Genomic DNA, 15,837 nt, shown 5'->3' with positions numbered 1-15,837 from the left:
TTCTTCTTGGCATTGGAGCTACTCTACCTAGTTGCCAAAGTGAAATGATGAATTGTTCACTCATTAGTCTGTCAGGAAAATACTGTCTATTATGTATGTCAGTCAATCATTGTGTGAGATCTTGTTTTCAATCTTACTTGCAATATTCAATGTGACTCAATTTCAAATGTTCCCCATGAAAAAATGTTCATAATATCCTGAATTTTAGCCCTATAATATTGAAGCCAGAGCCAGGGTTGATCTATATTTTCCAGCCTCGAAGGCCAAAAGACAAAGAACCAAAATGGTGTTTGGAACTATGATGGACAGTATTCATCCTATCCCTACAGTCTCTTGTTCTCCTCACTAATCATGATATAGTACTCACTTTGCTTGCTTGAGGGAAAATTAAAGTAAGATTATTTTTATTGCAAAAGATTTGAAACCAACATTCAATCTGCCTTTGTGTAGGAAGGAACTGCAGATGCCGGTTTACATTGAAGATAGACACAAAATGGTGGAGTAACTCAGCGGGACAGGCAGCATCTCTGGAGAGAAGGAGTGAGTGACGTCTCGGGTCGAGACCCTTCTTCAGACATTGAAGAATTCAGATTTTTCAATGTGCCTTTATTTAGTATTCAACCATGTGAGCTGCAGATTATTCAAAGAAATATGCAAAAGCATATTTTAGCCAACTATTAAAAAAATAATTGCAATTGATCGGGATGAAGCCATCTCATTAAGTTCAGAGTGCCTCTTGAATAAAAGCCCATTTGTGATGACTGATTGCAATGACAAGAAGAAGCCCCATGTTACTCTGATTCAAGTGATTATCAATCATTGTTATTCCTGTGTTTCAGATGATGAGTTAAGGCAGCTTAATCTTTCGATGATGCAAGTTTAGAATCCAGGAATCACTTAAACCCCAGGCAGAAGATGGTTTCAATCCCACACCTTTAAAGTTGTACTTCAGCATGGTTTTAACTAACTGCAGGAAACAGTTCCGTTTCTCTCAGCTCTTCTTTAATGAATGCTTAGACAACTCATCCTGAGCACAGAATGCTGCCCTAATGGCTGCATTGCTCAATACGCCACATACACTACTCAGAAGTGGAGAAGATAAAGAAGTGGAAAAACAAACAACTTTGAGGAAGGAAAAGCAAAAGCCAGAGGGACAGGGACCAAAGGGAGTAACCATTTTCTTTTCAGGATGTGAGATACCAGCTGCTATTTAATTTCACCATGGGAAATGGTCCACCTTCCTGTCTGAAATGTCATTGTAAATTTGTATTAACTTCCCATTATAAATTCCTATGTCTGGAGTAGGCTGTTGAGGCAGATAGTTTGACACCATTTAAAAGATGCTTGGACAGATGCCTGGATAGGAAATAAATGAGTTGGGCCGAAAGGCCTGTTTCAATACTGTATGAATCTATGACTCTAATGCATTCGCTGTAAGACAAAAATAATTTTCATATTTAGTATATCAACCAGGTCACACTGATAGAACTACAGGTACTCCAATCACCAATATATTCATTAATGTGTTAATCAAATTGTCAATGTAGTCTCCATCCAAGGAGATTAAAGAAATGCATACACCTGGTTTATGTTGCCCCTAGGTATGGTAGCAGCTCAGTCACTGCAGCTTTTCACAGGATATATGTATGTCATATGTGTGTGTCATATGTGTGTCATATGTGTGTGTCATATGCATGAGAGGCCCATTATAAACTAGCAGAAAAAATGGGAAAAAAGCTTATACTCAAATTCTGGAAAAATACTCCTATACCAACAATAAAAATGTGGATTTCAAACATGTTCGAAACATTACACCTGGAAGAGATGAGACTCCTCCTAGCAGGCAAAGCAGACCACTTCCAAAATATGTGGTCTGCATTTATGGAACTACTACAAGCATAAGGTGCAATAGTAATTTTAAAAAATAAATGGTGCCAGGATCTGGTAACGGGGGTAAAAAATACGGTTGGTATATCCTTTTTTGCGGAGTTTTGTGTTATAATAGAGCAATTGTTTCTCTTTTTGCTTTCTTTTCTAGGGTCTATTTCCTTTCTTTACTTTTCTAAGGGGCTTTCTTTTCCCAACACTTTCCTGCACCTTCACCACTCTTTTTCACTTTCCTTACTTCTTTTATTTCTATTTTTAAAAATAAATAAATAAATAAACTAGCAGAATGTATTATGTATGTATGCATATGTACTTATGAATTAAGTGGATGATATTATTCATATGTCCACTAAAATTATTTCATCTAACAGATAAGAACATTGCAATACCTGAAGCAATTTTCAGACCATTACCTGTTTGAAACCAGATGGAGATTAGTTAGTTTTACAAAAGGAAATACGAGTGAATTTTTATATAATAAAAGCTAATGTAATTTGCAGGTCAAGCAATTTAGCTTGGAGGCTGTTTAGTAAATGTTCCATTTATGCCATTGGTGAATTTGTTTCATCCTAAAATTGCATTGTACGATTTAACATCTCAGGCCTGAACTAGGAGAATTGAAATCTGCTGCTGTTTTCCGATTTATGAAAGTTTTTTTTGCTCCATCATCATATGATCACATGAAATATAGGAAATCACACCATGCTTTCAGTTCTAAAATATGCTTTAATTCATGGATGTCCTACAGTTTATATTCATGCTGCCTTCAAGGAAAGCTACCTGTAGAGGTCCAGCAATCAGGTATAGACTTCCCTTTCTCGATGCCTGATTCATGAAAATCCACACATCCAGCATTAAAGATGCCATCTAGATAGCTGAGCAACCAATCACATTGAAAAATTCTCATCCAGGTGATAAAAAGTACTTTGTTCCAGTTTAAATATTTCACACAATGCGAAATGGACTGGAAAAGAAAGTTTGAGACTAATCGGAAATCTCCCCAAAATGCCTAAAAATGAATACTCTTCATCGATTATGTTTTTCAATATCAGAGTACATTACCATCAAAATATGTAAACATTGTTTTCAACCAGGAGATTTTGTGCATTAGAAGTTCTAGGCAAATGTGTTTCCAAAGGAGAAACAAGATGCTGGTTTACAAAAAAACCCACAAAGGACTGGATTAACTCAGAGGCAACATGAAGAAGGTTCCCAATCCAAAACATCACCAAGCCATGTTTTTCAGAGATGCTGCCTGACCTGCTGAGTTGTTCCAGCTACACTGTTCTTCACATCTTTTTAACGCGTTTCAAATTCCCCTCATTTTGGCAGTGGGTTTGCCACTAAAGGAAAGTTTATTCTGTCATTTGTTTAATTTAAAAACCTGCCAAATGTCTCTTCCTCCATAAAAATGCATGTCTTTGGGAAACCAAATATCACCAAACTAAGTCAGTCTGGAGATCCAAAATGCCAGCCTGTCTATTCCCTTCAAAGATGCAGCCTGATCTACTGGGTTCTCTCACCGCACCAAGCTAATTTCTGTTTGTCATTTGAACTCCTTGGTCAAGTATTGTGTCTGGCTGATCATGAAGTAACAAATTTAATGGTTATGCTGAGTTCTAATGAGACATTAACAGTAGTTGTTTTCATCTTTGAACTTCTGACCTCACTCTGGTTTGAAAGGTAATGTTGGTATTAATAGCTATTTTTTTTACAACATGAAGGTGTGAACTTGAACTGCCATTCTGAGTGGCTTCTTCTACCACTCTGCTTCAGAGCGAAAGTGGTGCAAGATGCTTAATACATAGTTAATGAGCAGTGATGACTAGAAAGGGTTACTTGACAGCTTTGAAATTTGCACTACAATGAGTGATAATACAGGAATGTTTTTAATCCTAACGGAGAATTAAATCAGAAGATTTTACATTTTTCTTAATTATATTAAAATATTTTAACATGTTGTTAACGGTGGTCAAATCTCTTCTTGTCCATCTGTAATTGTCCTGTGCAGTGATTGGGTTATGCTGCCTATTGATTCAGTGATGAGGAAATAATATTTTGTTATGTTTATTGTCACGTGTACCGAGGTATAGTGAAAAGCTTATTTGTTTCAAGCTATCCAGTCAGTGGAAAGACTATACATGATTACAATCAAGCTGTCCACAGTGTACAGATACAGGATAAAAGGAATAATGTTTAGTGCAGGATAACGTTCAGTTAAGTCCAATTATAGATAGTCCAAGGATCTCCAATGAGGTAGATAGTAGGTTGGGATACTTGCCAGTTGGTGTTAGGATGTGTGTCAGGAAGAGTTTGCAAATGATGGCCAACACATGTTACTTATCTTGTTTTCCGCAACGTTGGAGAAACTGTATGGGGTGAGATGAAATGGACATTGTTGAAGCACACTTGGGATGTTGTTGCAGTGCAATCTATGGGATTATAAAGTCATGGTGATCATGGGAAAGATAAATGTACGGTGCCATGTTAAATGGTGTGGAACACCTTACAAGTAGGCAGAGGAGAGATGAATTGAGTGGATAATATTACTCAAAGGCCTAGAGTGCACAAAAAATGCCCTAAGCTCACCTAATCTCCAAACCTGCCAGTTGCCGTATATTCGAAACCACCAGTCTCCGAGCCTATATCAGATATTGCCCCTTTTTTTTAAGTGCATCTCAAGCCATGAGCTGCCTTCATAGTTCCTTCAGCAATAACATTCTTTAAAATGCTTTAGAACATAGAAGTATACAAGCACAAGGCCGTTGATCCACAATGTCTGTGTCGAACATGATGTCAAGTTAAACTACGATTCTCTGCCTGCATGTGGTCCATATCCCTCCGTGACCATCTACCCATCTTAAAGCCTCTGCCACTATTGAATTTACCTCCACTAATCCTGGCAATATGTTTCTGCCACCCACCACTCTATGATAATAAAAATGTGTCCCACACATCTTTCAACTTTGCTCCTTTGATCTGCCCTCAAGTCTTTGGCATTTCCACCTGAGGAAAATTGTTGTGACTGTTTACCCTATCTATGTTATGGTTCTGACTGTCTACCTTACCTATGTGTTGGAAGGAACTGCAGATGCTGGTTTAAACCAAAGATAGACACAAGAAGCTGGAGCAACTCAGTGGGTCAGACAGCATCTCTGGAGAAAAGGAATAGATGACGTTACGGGTCATGACCCAAAACATCACCTATTCCTTTTCTCCAGAGATGCTGTCTGAACTGCTTAGTAGCCCTACCTTTGTACTGGTTCTGACCAAAGATCGTAGAGGGACAAGATAGACCACTCCTTCGAAATTCAATGGGCTGACGTGTAGTACGCAACGGAACGTCACGGCCGCCATTTGTTACAGCGACACTCGACTTCCGGTATTCCACCCGCTGTGATTCAAAGCAAAGATTATAGAGCTCCGCTATAATCTTTGATCCAAAGCAAAGATCCTCAAGTATCTTGTAGCGGGAACAGACCCCTCCTTTGTGTAGTTTCCCTTGCATTGTATTGCTTTAACACACACTGCAAAAAATTAAATTTAACGTATATATATTTAATATATTTATATGAATGTGTGTCTGTGTGTGAGAGGCAAGTTAGAGATAATAGTTTATTCTCATGTATCAGAAGCAACTTTGATTTAAATCATCACTATTAATTTATTTGTCTTGTAAGATGATATACATAAACCATAAAGGCAATTATATATATAATTATATAGTAATAATAAATATATGCATATATATATATTTATACACACACATATATACACACACATACACAAATGCACATACATATTGATACATTTATATGCATACATATATACACATATATAAACATATATATATATATATACACATGCGTATATACACACATATACATGCATATATACACATACATGCATATATACACATACATACATTTATATATATTATCATTTTCCAACGATCAATAGATTTACGATCAGCTCCTGTGGATTGGAGGATAGCTAATGCTATCCCACTTTTCAAGAAAGGAGCGTGAGAGAAAACGGAAAATTACAGACCAGTTAGCCCGACTTTGGTGGTGTGAAAGATGCTGGAGTCAATTATTAAAGATGCAATAATGGGGCATTTGGATAGCAGTAAAAGGATCTGTCCAAGTCAACATGGATTTATGAAAGGAAAATCATGTTTGACTAATCTTCTGGATTTTTTTGCCACAAGGCTTGGTGTTGGGGCTGCAACTGTTTACCATATATATTAATGATTTTGAAAAGGGAATTAGGAGCAAAACTAATGCATACATACCTACATATATACCCATGCGCTGCTGTGACCCGAGCCCCGGAGATTCGGAGGCTCCAACCGCAGGCCTGGCAGACAGTAATATCGGAGCCTGCGGGTCCCTGCTGGGAGACCGCTTTTCGGGGCTTCCGCAACGGCAAATTATTCCGCCCGAGTAGCGGGGGTCGAGGATGACCTGGAGCGGGGCCTTACATCATCGCCCGGCGTGGCTTAAATGGCTGCGGCACTTTTCTAGCGCACGCCGGGGGCTCCAACAACCTCTATGAGGTTCAAGTGACAAATAAATTGTATTGTGTATTGTGTATATTTAAATTAATCTGGCAAGTTGGTCAAATAACATGGGCACCTTCTTGAATTTTTTTCGACATGGATTTTTTAAATGTGAATGTCTCATATCAACACATTTGTGGGTCAACAGTATTTTGTATCAACCCCCACAATTTCAAATAATTCTCAATTGAACTTCTTAAACAGGAAAACAATTTTTATTTACATCATTTTGTGTGGCTGTCAAGGTAGCTGTGTAGACTGTAATTATGAGACTGCCGGGCAGTATCACTGTGAATGGTGGTGGCTGTGTGTTTTAATGCAAGTGTGAAAAGGAGAGTAAATTTAAAGAGACAATGTGAGAACCATCAGGGTTTCATCCAGGAACCAATTTAAAGGCAAGTTTCCATCAATTACAGTATTTTAATTGAAAATCTTACTCTTAATATTCTTCCTAATTAGGCTTTTTGTGTTCCCTCTTGAACCTTGTGTCTCCCAGAGCCTCTGGGGAGGTTCTGGAGATACAATAACCCAATTTTGAGGCAAATAACCATCTTTAAAACTGCCTTTAATTCTACATTCTCCGAGGATGCTGGATGCCGCGACAATCTCTTGCAACATGTACAGAAAGGCAGTCAGCTGCAAAAAGATCAAAGAGAGGAAAGAGTATGGAAGGGAAAGGCTTTTCAGAATCATAATCAGATTTTATTTTCCAAGTATGTTTTGCAATATACGAGGAATTTCATTGGCCAGGTCAGTCATACAATTAAAAGCAACAGCACTCAAAAACACATTTTAATACGGACATTCACCAAAGTGACTCCTACACATTCCTCACTGTGATGGAAGGCGAAATAAAGTTCAAGTCCCTTTGTTCTTCCTCGGTCGGGGGCCTCAAGCCCCCCGTTCAAACTCCGTTCAATGGTGAACTCCTCTTGGTCTCCAGGCCTATAGTGCTGCACAAATCACTGCACCACATGCATCTATTTATTCATTTTTCACATGGTTCATATGCAGCTGGATATTAACTTGCTGACATGGAAAGAGATGCAGTGAGCATTCAATAGTTCAGACTTCTGTGCGAATTAAGGGACTGCTTGATGGGCTGAGGGTAATCGAGATTGGCTGATTGTCATTCTTTTGCAAGAACTGATGGAAGTTCTTATGGAAAAGCTGATGAATTGACTACGGGATGAGCTGGTGGGCTCGAGGATTGCTGGATGAGTGTTTTAGAAATATAGAAAATAGGTGCAGGAGGAGGCCATTTGGCACTTCGACCCAACACCGCCATTCATTGTGATCATGGCTGATCAGCCCCAATCGATAACCCATGCCTTTATCCCCATACCCCTTGATTCCACTAGCCCCTAGAGGTCTATCTAACTCTCTCTTAAATCCACCCAGTGATTTGGCCTCCACTGCCCTCTGTGGCAGGGAATTCCACAAATTCACAACTCTCTGGGTGAAAAAGTTTTTTCTCACCTCAGTCTTAAATGGCCTCCCCTTTGTTCTAAGACTGTGGCCCCTGGTTCTGGACTCGCCCAACATTGGGAACATTTTTCCTGTATCTAGCTTGTTCAGTCCTTTTATTCATTTAGATGTTTCTATAAGATCCCCTTGCATCTAACAAGAGGGTTTTATTGTCATGTAGAACAATTTTCCTGCATCTAGCTTGTCCCAGATAGAACAATTAAATTCTTACTTTCAGCAGCACAACAGAATCTGTAAACATAGTACACTGTAAACAATATGATAAGATCCCCCCTCATCCTTCTAAACTCCAGTGAATACAAGCCTAGTCTTTTAAATCTTTCCTCATGACAGTTCTGTTAGGTTATTTGATGGTTAGGACAGGTTTAGAGGGGTATGGGCCAAATGCAGGCATGTATCGCCATTTGCATTAGTTTTGTGCAGTTAACAAATCACAATTTCACACAATGTACATAAGACGGCAGTTTATTTGACAAATACTCTGCAGTTCGGTGCAGGAGATCTTGTCGATGAGTATTCTGGACCCACTGTTGACATCTGAAATTACAGGAGATATCATTTAGGATTAACTAATAAGAAGAAAGATGATCATAACTACATGCCTGAACAATGGATGATATATCACTTAAATGCAATTGTTTTCAGTTGTGTGGAGATCTGTATGTTGAAGATGTATTTTGCCTCTAATATGTCAATTTACCTTAAATGTAGAAGAGCTTATTAAAATCTTCATACAAAGACCATTAAGTATTTTCTTTCTATCCTCATTTGGACCCAAAGCATAGCAGAGCTGCCAACTCTCACGAAGAGGTAAGGGAGGGAGAGAGGGAAGGGAGGCAGATCGAGAGAAGAGAGGGAGAGAGAGAGATCGAGAGAAAAGAGGGGAGAGAGAGATCGAAAGAGAGGGGAGACAGAAGAGAGGGAGAAGGGGGAGAGGGAGATGGGGGGAGGGAGATGGGGAGGGGGAGAAGGGGAGAGGGGGACGGGGGGAGGGGGGAGAAGGGGGGAGAGGGAGAGGGGGGGACAGGGAGATGGGGGAGAGGGGAGAAGGGGGGGAGAGGGAGTGGAACGATAGCACATTATAAACGCGCAGCCGTCCCATTCCGACCAAAGATTATAGAGCAGAGCTGCTCTCGTATCTTTGATTGCGGCCGCCGCCGCCTAACCCCCCGACCCACCATTGCACCCAAAGATGATAGAGCAGAGTTGTATAATATTTGAATGGGCGGGCTTGTGATCACGGCGGGCTTGTGATCTTTGCTTGTGATGTCTCGGCAATTCGAGGGATATAATAGGTAACAGCCGCCGCATTCTCGGACACGAATCTGAGCTCGAAAAATCCCGTGGCCACTGGGCCTAATGTGTCCGCGGGCCATATTTTGGAAATAAATCCCTTACAAGAACAAAACCTAAAATGTACAGAAGTGTTAAAACTGTCTTTATTATTATGGTAAGTAAAGATCTATTAAACATAAGTCTAATAACTTTATAATGTACCGACAAACCCATTTCCCAATGGCTGTTGATGGGAGAACAGAAAATAACATTTTCACGACAGAATATCGACTGAAAATTATAATAATATATTCTTACCTTTCTTTTTTATTGGGGAACCTAAAGAATGACAGCTCTGGTCGTTTAGATTTACGATTAGAACAGTTGATAGCGGAGCAGTGAGATGTAGATTTAGCTGAGGACGCCATTACAGCCCAATAAATGCTTAACAATATGGCGTCGACGGTCACACACGTCATACTACGCGTTTTTCGAGGAGTGGTCTATCTTGTCCCTCTACGATCTTTGGTTCTGACTGCCTACCCTATCAATGTTATGGTTCTGACTGTCTGCCCTATCTAAATGCTGGTTCTGATAGTCCACACCACACCACAAATTATATATATATAGTTGAAAAATGACACCCTATGATCAAAAATAATATTGAACTACTTGTGTTTAAGGTGCAGTAGATGGTCAAATTAAAGTTAATCTCGTGGAATGATATATCTGTAAAGCTGGTATATGACAGAGGGGTTGACCCTTGTACTCCTGGTCTCCACGCACTGCTGTGCTCATGATGCAGAGGGTTGATCTTGCCAACTGTCCTTGCCCTTGATAGACACAAAATGCTGGAGTAACTCAGCGAGACAGGCAGCATCTCTGGTGAGAAGGGCATTAGGGGTCGAGACCCTTCCTCAGACTGAGAGTCAAGGGAGAGGGAGTCTAGAGACATGTAGGGGTAAGATGTGAAAACAAAAGATCAAAGCAGACCATGGTTAAGGAAATATACAATGGTTCATTGTTAGCTGAGGAGAAGGTGACAAGGAGGCATACAATCAGTAAAATTAACCAGAAGGACAGTGAAACTAGTTGGAGAACAAGGGTGGGGGAAGCAATGGACAGAGAGGGAAAATAACGTTTACTTGAAGTTGGAGAAATCAATATTCATACCACTGAGGTGTAAGCTGCCCGACCAAAATATGAGGTGCTGTTCCTCCAATTTGCATTGGGGCACACTCTAACAGTGGAGGAGGCCCAGGACAGAAAGCTCAGTGTGGGAATGGGTGGGGGAGTTCAAGTGTTTAACAACTGGGAGATTGGGTAGGAGGACTAAGTGGTCGTGTTCAATCAGTTGTCCTTGATTTAGGCACCAAATTTGAGTTGTGATTATACCGTGGACACCATAGAGTGAGAGACATCACTTGAATGCCTGAGAGTCTTTGATGAAGCACAAAGCTACGGATGGAGCATTGTCTTCCATTTAATCTGTGAAACATCTTAATACTACCTTCTTTCGGGACTCCCCCGGATGGCCCTCAACCTGCTTTAGAGCTTTTCATTTCCAACTGCTGGCGGGACATCAACCGCCTCAAATTTTCCACTCCCCTTACTTACTTTAACTTCTCCCCCCCCGAACGTACAGCCCTCAGCTCACTCTGCAGCAACCCAGACTGGATAATCAAACACTCTGACAAAGGAGATGCTGTGGTAGTTTGCTGCACTGACCTCTACTGGACTGAAGCCAGGCAACACATCTCAGGCACCTGCTCCTACTTATCCTTGGACCATGACCCTACAGACGTGCACCAGGGCTTAATATCAAGCATTCATCACTTCATGCTCTCTGCCCTCTAAAGCCTCCAACCTTATCGTTCCCCAGCCCCGCACGGCATTATTTTATCTTCTCCCCAAAATCCACAAACAGAACTGCCCTGGCAGACCCATTGTTTTTGCTTGTTCATGTCCCATTGAATTAATTTCCAAATACCTCGACTCCATCCTGTCCTCACTGGTCCAATCCCTCCCTACCTATGCCCAAGACACTTCACAAACTCTTCATCTCCTCAATGACTTCCGTTTTCCAGGCCCCCACTCCCTCATCTTTACTATGGATGTCCACCTCCATCCCCCACCAGGTGAGTCTTAAAGCCCTCTATTTCTTCCTCGGCCGCAGAACCAGCCAATTTCAGTCCACCAATACTCTCCTCCGCCTAGCATAGCTGGCCCTCAACAACTTCTCCTTCGACTCCTCCAACTTCCTCCAGATCCAAGGCGTAGCTGTGGGCACTCGTATGGGCCCAAGCTATGCCTGCCTCTTTGTAGAGTATGTCGAACAATTCCTGTTCCAGGCGTACATTGGCCCTATCCACAAACCCAACCTCCGCTACATTGACGACTGCATTGGTGCTACCTCCTGCACCCATGTAGAACACACTGACTTCATCCACTTCACCACAAATTTCCACCCTGCACTCAAATTCACTTGGACCATCTCCGAAATCTCCCTACCATTTCTAGATCTCACCGTCTCCATCACAGGAAACAGACTATTGACTGACATCTACTACAAACCTACTGACTCCCATAGCTATCTTGACTACACTTCTTCCCACCCTGCTTCCTGTAAAGACTCTTCCCTACTTTCAATTCCTCCATCTACGCCACATCTGCACCCAGGGCATTAGCAACTTTCTTTAGGAAACAGGGGTTCCCCTCTTCCATTATAGATAAGGATCTTATTAGGGTCTCCTTGATATCCCGCAGCTCCGCTCTTACTCCCCCGATTATTAACAAGGGCAGAGTTCACCTTGTCTTCGCATTCCACCGCATCAGCCGCCGCATACAGCATATAATTCTCCAACATTTTTCGCCATCTCCAACAGGATACCACTGCTGGCCACATCTTCCCATCTCCACCCCTTTCTGCTTTCCGCAGAGACCATTCCCTCCGAAGCTCCCTGGTCGACTCGTCCCTTCCCACTCAAACCACCCCCTCCTCAGGTACATTCCCCTGCAACCGCAGGAGATGCAACACTTGTCCCTTTACCTACCCCCTCGACTCCATCCAATGACCCAAACAGTTTTTCCAGGTGAGGCAGAGGTTCATTTGCACCTCCTCCAACCTCATCTACTGTATCCGCTGTTCCAGGTGTCAACTTCTCTACATCGGCGAGACCAAGTGCAGGCTCAGCGATCACTTCACTGAACACCTCCACTCAGTCCGTATTAACCTACCTGATCTCCTGGTGGTTCAGCACTTCAACTCGCCCTTTCATTCCCAATCTAACCTTTCTGTCCTGGGCCTCCTCCATTGTCACAGTGAAGCCCAGCGCAAATTGGAGGAACAGCACCTCATATTTAGTTTGGGTAGTTTACACCCCAGCGGTACGAACATTGACTTCTCTAACTTCAGATAGTCCTTGCTTTCTCTCTCCATCCCCTTCTCCTTCCCAGTTCTCCCAGTACATTTACCGACTACATCTATCGCCACCTCCCATGACATCAGTCTCGACTGGAAGCGTCGCCCATTCCTTCTCTCCAGAGATTCTGCCTCTCCCGCTGAGTTACTCCAGCATTTTGTCTACCTTTAATATTTGCATGTCTCTATCATTGAAAGGTATCAAAAACAATTAAAATGTAATACATAAAATACAAAAAAATGCATTGAAGCACATGAAAAAGCAATTAAATATATTAAACCAAAATGAAATCATGAAAAATTATTATTTATTTTCCCATAATCCATATTTCTAGAATCCCTACTAAAATGAAACTCTCTAAGGTAGACAAAAGTGCTGGAGAAACTCAGCGGGTGCAGCAACATCAATGGAGCGAAGGAAATAGGTAACGTTTTGGGCCGAAACCCTTCTTCAGACTGATGAGGAGGTGAACTTTTTCAAAGTAGGCAAACCTTGAGGAGATTTCGCAGTGGAGGAGACAAAGTGTTTAAGAAGGATTGCAGATGCTGGAAAATCGAAGGTAGACAAAATTGCTGGAGAAACTCAGTGAGTGCAGCAACATCTATGGAGCGAAGGATATAGGCAACGTTTCGGGCCAAAACCCTTCTTCAGACTGAAAGACTCTAATTCCACACTAATTCTGAATTGCAATAGGATGAAAATGTTGATATCCCAACATAATGCAGGGAGTCCCTATATAGATGTATTAATATTAAATTAGGAATGTGGAAATTTAAAGTAGCAAATTATTTACAGAATAATGGGATACAAGTTCCTAATTAGTGATTAATACAATTATGTTTCAGTCTAATTAATCCCTATCAGCCTTTCAAGCGTAGCACAAATGAAGAGATGTGCTTTTTCTTTGGCTAAGGAGAAAAACGATTATTTTTAGTTGTTAGATACAAAATAAATGTGCTTCACTGGAACTGAATGTCCAGAGGCATGTTTAACCAACAGCTGCTCAACTTGCAATCCATTGATAACTCAACCAAGGACAACATTTCCTCCCTTAATCTGCCCTACAATCTTTAGGGAGTTGCCCAAAACAGTCCTCATGCAGAAACAATACAATATGACCTTGCTTGATGCCAAATGGTGCCATGAAATGTAGAAATAAATGCAAAACAAGAGCTTAATTGTATAGGTGTCTATTACAATTTGGGAATATATATATATGAGATTAGTATGGGCAAAAAGAGGCAAAATATTGCAATTTTGTGGAAAGCAAAAACAAGATTATACAAGGGATGATTGAATGACAAAAGGTGAAGTGTAAACCACATGATCTAAAAATTATATATTTGAATGTTTTTAATTCGTTTTGTTCTTTTTTCTGTAAAGTCTGAACTGCAATGAGTGCTACAAACTCCGAGCAATGGGTCTGACTTGTAGCATGCCTTTGGTCAGACTATATGTTCAGTCCAAACTTCCTGATGTTTTGGGATGAGAGTAATTTAATATATTTTAACTAAGTTAATAAACCTTTTTGATTTCCAGTAGATTTTCATAAACGGGGAACTACTTTCCTCCAAGTGTGTGAATTTATCTGACTTTCATGGTTCATGCCTCATCTCCAGTTAGACACCCATCTGTTTCACTGCCCATAGGAGATATGTCAGCATGATTCAGAAATGTCTTCACTAGCTTTTGATGTCAGTGGGATGACATCTATTCCCAGCCAACTGCTGGTATGAGCAGCAGGGAATAACCCCACCCGCCAAGTTAACATCACCCGGCTAATTATCTACTCTTTACAAATATGGGAAGAGCAATTCATTCAAAGACAATGAATAATTATACCAAGATCAGAGGGCAAGACCAGCAAAGATGTTCTGTAAAATGAAGGAAATTGCTTTAGGAATCCTTTATGTATTCTGAATAGCTGTGACTCCTTCAAATGTTAAAGACCTTGCTTCATTGAATCAAATTTACATTTCAAAAGGAACTTCATTGCATTTAAACTTCTACATCAAAATGCCAATGAGATTATCAGAGGGCAGTAGAGTTGCTGCCTTGCATTGCCAGAGACCCGGGTTCGATCCTGACTATTGGTGCTGTCTATGTGGAGTTTGTATGTTCTCCCTGTGACCTGCGTGGGTTTTCTCTGGATCCTCTGATTTCTCCCCGCACTCCAAAGACGTGCAGGTCTGTAGGCCAATTGGCTCGGAAAATTATAGATTTTCACTTTGTGGGCCGAAGGGCCTATTTCCGTGCTGTTTCTCGAAACTGGACTAAACCTGGCTATGATGTTTTACAATTAACTTTGTCCAGTGTGTGGACTCAATCACTTATCTCAGATGCATAGTGCGGTTAGTGATCAGTGGATCTATGTGAAGAAATGCTATCACCTATCTCCCCTAAATGTTCCCTTTACTTCCAGCACTTTTCCTGATTTCCTTCAGGAGCAAATTACTTCTTGAATTTGTATTATCCCATTGATTAGTCCTTGTAAGTAAAAATGGTTGTTGAAAATGATTGAGCCCAGGCAACTCTAACCACGGTCCAGAGACTGGGGAACAGTCTCAATGCATTGTCTTGCAGTCTGGAATTGCATCCTCAAATTGTTTCCCGTGTCCCAAACCCTCCTGTCTAACAAACTGACATATGGCCTTTATATTATGTCTTGTAATATCATGTTTGCCAGGTATGAAATGTTTTGTTGCTCTAATTGCCTTTGTAATCTCCTTGGCAATGAAATAAAGAAGAATGAGCGCAATCAGAGTTTGTGACAATAAACCGCTTTGTTTAAAGTAAAGAAAGTCAATTCAGTGGATTTCATGAGACCAGAACTCCTTTTTTTGCATCCTACATACAAAAGAGACGTTTTACTATACAGCACTTTGTTGCCTATAAAAATCCAGGACCAGCATTGTAAACAGCAGCTCACAAATATTGTTTTTCACCACACGCTCCTAGAATCTCTAAGTGAGAATGCAAATGTAATGCCTGTTTCTGCTCTACAGCAAGCAAATGTGTTGTAATTGGTGGATGTTTAGCCTGAACTGGACAGATATTTATAATATGCATTTCACAAGCTACTTCAATCAGGAGGGCAGAAACTTTATTATTGTTTTACAATGAGGTGAATTTAAGGCCAAAGGTGGAAGGGCGGTATTAGAACCACCACGTCATTTATGCACCCGAAGTCTGCCACTTTAATAA

The 15,837-nt window shown here is 40.8% G+C and overlaps 1 long non-coding RNA gene and 1 pseudogene across 1 annotated transcript; one reads left to right on the top strand and one right to left on the bottom strand.

Annotated features, from left to right (window-relative positions):
* LOC129698424 (basic proline-rich protein-like) overlaps nt 1–15,837 on the top strand; it is a 228,048-nt pseudogene that overhangs the window by 51,974 nt on the left and 160,237 nt on the right.
* LOC129698218 (uncharacterized) lies at nt 7,129–9,755 on the bottom strand. The gene is made up of 2 exons (XR_008723646.1): nt 9,530–9,755; nt 7,129–8,473 (listed from the first exon to the last, which is right to left on the bottom strand). It is a non-coding gene; the product is annotated as an uncharacterized LOC129698218 (long non-coding RNA).

Source organism: Leucoraja erinacea, chromosome 6, assembly GCF_028641065.1.
Source record: "Leucoraja erinacea ecotype New England chromosome 6, Leri_hhj_1, whole genome shotgun sequence".
NCBI lineage: Eukaryota > Metazoa > Chordata > Chondrichthyes > Rajiformes > Rajidae > Leucoraja > Leucoraja erinaceus.
Note: the sequence above shows the minus strand (reverse complement) of the source record. Positions and strands in the feature narration are given on the sequence as shown.